The sequence below is a fragment of the Amia ocellicauda genome, chromosome 7 (assembly GCF_036373705.1).
Source record: "Amia ocellicauda isolate fAmiCal2 chromosome 7, fAmiCal2.hap1, whole genome shotgun sequence".
Lineage (NCBI taxonomy): Eukaryota > Metazoa > Chordata > Actinopteri > Amiiformes > Amiidae > Amia > Amia ocellicauda.
The window spans coordinates 32,697,456-32,702,681 of record NC_089856.1 but is presented as its reverse complement, the minus strand read 5'-3'; positions in this window follow the sequence as shown (position 1 = coordinate 32,702,681).

Sequence of the window (5,226 nt, the reverse complement as noted above, 5' to 3'; positions counted from 1 at the left end):
GAAATGCAGGGGGGTACAGAGTTGATGCCAATGGAGTGACTGTTAAGAGTCTTGGAATGAACACGTTGTCAACTGAAATAACTGGACTTGTATCCGGGAGCAATTATACTCTAGGGGTCATTGCTGTGGCAGCAGATAATGTTACTCAAGGAACTCCAGTGACAGTAGTTGTGTTCACAAGTAAGTTGTATGAAATACTTGGAAAAACACCTTTAAGAATTGAATACTATTGACAACAACAGTGGTTACAAATGTCTTTAAAAATGTATTCAGTTAGTAATTTCAAAATTAAATACAGTTAATGTTAGGGTACATTACTAAATAAAACTCTATTACTATAGGAAAATTAATGAAATGTCTTCATACGTATGAATATCTTAAGCTGCCATCCTGTTTAACTGATGCATAATTCATGTTCCTATGCAGAGCCTGATGTTGTCAACAGTTTAACTGTGATTAACGTCACCACAACATCCATAGCCCTTAGCTGGAGTGCACCATCTGGAAATGCAGGGGGGTACAGCGTTGAGGCCAATGGAGTGATTCTTAAGAGTCTTGGAGTGAATACGTTATCAGCTAATATAACTGGAATTGTACCCGGGAGCAATTATACTTTTGGGGTTATTGCTGTGGCAGCAGACAATGTTACTCAAGGAGCGGCAGTGTCAATCAGTGCTTTTACATGTGAGTAATCTTACCAGATTATTATATCAGATACTTACCATACAACGTTCTATGTATTTAGAGTTGCAATTTTTATCTTTTTCCCAACTTTTCAATGTTGCCATTTTCAGATGTCACAACTTTAGAAAGAGATACATTCACAAGAGCCTGAACATTAATTTTCTTCATTTAATGTTTACGTTTGTGCATTGTGTACACGCATCTTAACATCAAACCCATATTTCCATTTTTACATGAATTCCGGAATTATTCTTATGCTACTCACCTTTGCAAGTACAGTGAATCTTTAAGTCAATTAATCTTGGCTTGATATGTAACTGTAGTAATGTGCACCTCACAACATTGTAATATATTCATACATTTTGAGAAATGTCACTATTAGGAACATTATTTCTTGCTCATTCCACTGTCTTCTCCAGACCCTGAAGTGGTTTCCAATCTGAGTACCAGCAACATCAGCACAACATCCATAGGCCTTAGCTGGAGTGCACCATCTGGAAATGCAGGGGGGTACAGAGTTGAAGCCAATGGAGTGACTGTTAAGAGTCTTGGAATGAACACATTGTCAACTGAAATAACTGGACTTGTACCCGGGAGCAATAATACCTTAAGGGTTATTGCTGTGGCAGCAGACAATGTTACTGAAGGAGCGGCAGTGTCAATCAGTGCTTTTACAAGTGAGTAATCTTACCAGATTATTATATCAGATACTTACCATACATCGTTCTATGTATTTAGAGTTACAATTTTAATCTTTTTCCCAACTTTTCAATGTTGCCATTTTCAGATGTCACAACTTTAGAAAGACATACATTGACAAGAGCCTGAACATAAATTTTCGTCTTTAATGTTTAAGTTTGTGCATTGTGTACACGCATCTTAACATCAAACCCATATTTCCATTTTTACATGAATTCCGGAATTATTCTTATGCTATTCACCTTTGCAAGTACTGTGAATCTTTAAGTCAATTAATCTTGGCTTGATATGTAACTGTAGTAATGTGCACCTCACAACATTGTAATATATTCATACATTTTGAGAAATGTCACTTTTAGGAACATTATTTCTTGCTCATTCCACTGTCTTCTCCAGACCCTGAAGTGGTTACCAATCTGAGTACCAGCAACATCAGCACAACATCAATAGGCCTTAGCTGGAGTGCACCATCTGGAAATGCAGGGGGGTACAGAGTTGATGCCAATGGAGTGACTGTTAAGAGTCTTGGAATGAACACGTTGTCAACTGAAATAACTGGACTTGTATCCGGGAGCAATTATACTCTAGGGGTCATTGCTGTGGCAGCAGATAATGTTACTCAAGGAACTCCAGTGACAGTAGTTGTGTTCACAAGTAAGTTGTATGAAATACTTGGAAAAACACCTTTAAGAATTGAATACTATTGACAACAACAGTGGTTACAAATGTCTTTAAAAATGTATTCAGTTAGTAATTTCAAAATTAAATACAGTTAATGTTAGGGTACATTACTAAATAAAACTCTATTACTATAGGAAAATAATGAAATGTCTTCATACGTATGAATATCTTAAGCTGCCATCCTGTTTAACTGATGCATAATTCATGTTCCTATGCAGAGCCTGATGTTGTCAACAGTTTAACTGTGATTAACGTCACCACAACATCCATAGCCCTTAGCTGGAGTGCACCATCTGGAAATGCAGGGGGGTACAGCGTTGAGGCCAATGGAGTGACTGTTAAGAGTCTTGGAATGAACACGTTGTCAACTGAAATAACTGGACTTGTACCCGGGAGCAATAATACCTTAAGGGTTATTGCTGTGGCAGCAGACAATGTTACTGAAGGAGCGGCAGTGTCAATCAGTGCTTTTACAAGTGAGTAATCTTACCAGATTATTATATCAGATACTTACCATACAACGTTCTATGTATTTAGAGTTACAATTTTAATCTTTTTCCCAACTTTTCAATGTTGCCATTTTCAGATGTCACAACTTTAGAAAGACATACATTGACAAGAGCTTGAACATAAATTTTCGTCTTTAATGTTTAAGTTAGTGCATTGTGTACACGAATTTTAACATCAAACCCATATTTACATTTTAACATGAATTCCAGAATTATTATTATGCTATTCACCTTTGCAAGTCATGTGAATCTTTAAGTCAATTAATCTTGGTTAGATATATGAGTATAGTAATGTGAATCTCACAATATTGTGATATGTTCATACATTTCGAGAAATGTCACAGTTAGGAATATTATTTCTTGCTCATTCCACTGTCTTCTCCAGACCCTGAAGTGGTTACCAATCTGAGTACCAGCAACATCAGCACAACATCAATAGCCCTTAGCTGGAGTGCACCATCTGGAAATGCAGGGGGGTACAGAGTTGAAGCCAACGGAGTGATTGTTAAGAGTCTTGGAATGAACACGTTGTCAACTGAAATAACTGGACTTGTATCCGGGAGCAATTATACTCTAGGGGTCATTGCTGTGGCAGCAGATAATGTTACTCAAGGAACTCCAGTGACAGTAGTTGTGTTCACAAGTAAGTTGTATGAAATACTTGGAAAAACACCTTTAAGAATTGAATACTATTGACAACAACAGTGGTTACAAATGTCTTTAAAAATGTATTCAGTTAGTAATTTCAAAATTAAATACAGTTAATGTTAGGGTACATTACTAAATAAAACTCTATTACTATAGGAAAATTAATTAAATGTCTTCATACGTATGAATATCATTAGCTGCCATCCTGTTTAACTGATGCATAATTCTTGTTCCTATGTAGAGCCTGATGTTGTCAACAGTTTAACTGTGATTAACGTCACCACAACATCCATAGCCCTTAGCTGGTGTGCACCATCTGGAAATGCAGGGGGGTACAGCGTTGAGGCCAATGGAGTGATTCTTAAGAGTCTTGGAGTGAATACGTTATCAGCTAATATAACTGGACTTGTACCCGGGAGCAATTATACTTTTGGGGTTATTGCTGTGGCAGCAGACAATGTTACTCAAGGAGCGGCAGTGTCAATCAGTGCTTTTACAAGTGAGTAATCTTACCAGATTATTATATCAGATACTTACCATACAACGTTCTATGTATTTAGAGTTTCAATTTTAATCTTTTTCCCAACTTTTCAATGTTGCCATTTTCAGATGTCACAACTTTAGAAAGAGATACATTCACAAGAGCCTGAACATTAATTTTCTTCATTTAATGTTTAAGTTTGTGCATTGTATACACGAATCTTAACATCAAACCCATATTTAAATTTTTACATGAATTCCAGAATTATTATTATGCTATTCACCTTTGCAAGTAATGTGAATCTTTAAGTCAATTAATCTTGGTTAGATATATGAGTATAGTAATGTGAATCTCACAACATTGTGATATGATCATACATTTCGAGAAATGTCACAGTTAGGAACATTATTTCTTGCTCATTCCACTGTCTTCTCCAGACCCTGAAGTGGTTACCAATCTGAGTACCAGCAACATCAGCACAACATCAATAGGCCTTAGCTGGAGTGCACCATCTGGAAATGCAGGGGGGTACAGAGTTGATGCCAATGGAGTGACTGTTAAGAGTCTTGGAATGAACACGTTGTCAACTGAAATAACTGGACTTGTACCCGGGAGCAATAATACCTTAAGGGTTATTGCTGTGGCAGCAGACAATGTTACTCAAGGAGCGGCAGTGTCAATCAGTGCTTTTACAAGTGAGTAATCTTACCAGATTATTATATCAGATACTTACCATACAACGTTCTATGTATTTAGAGTTACAATTTTAATCTTTTTCCCAACTTTTCAATGTTGCCATTTTCAGATGTCACAACTTTAGAAAGAGATACATTGACAAGAGCCTGAACATAAATTTTCGTCTTTAATGTTTAAGTTTGTGCATTGTGTACACGCATCTTAACATCAAACCCATATTTCCATTTTTACATGAATTCCGGAATTATTCTTATGCTATTCACCTTTGCAAGTACTGTGAATCTTTAAGTCAATTAATCTTGGCTTGATATGTAACTGTAGTAATGTGCACCTCACAACATTGTAATATATTCATACATTTTGAGAAATGTCACTTTTAGGAACATTATTTCTTGCTCATTCCACTGTCTTCTCCAGACCCTGAAGTGGTTACCAATCTGAGTACCAGCAACATCAGCACAACATCAATAGGCCTTAGCTGGAGTGCACCATCTGGAAATGCAGGGGGGTACAGAGTTGATGCCAATGGAGTGACTGTTAAGAGTCTTGGAATGAACACGTTGTCAACTGAAATAACTGGACTTGTATCCGGGAGCAATTATACTCTAGGGGTCATTGCTGTGGCAGCAGATAATGTTACTCAAGGAACTCCAGTGACAGTAGTTGTGTTCACAAGTAAGTTGTATGAAATACTTGGACAAACACCTTTAAGAATTGAATACTATTGACAACAACAGTGGTTACAAATGTCTTTAAAAATGTATTCAGTTAGTAATTTCAAAATTAAATACAGTTAATGTTAGGGTACATTACTAAATAAAACTCTAT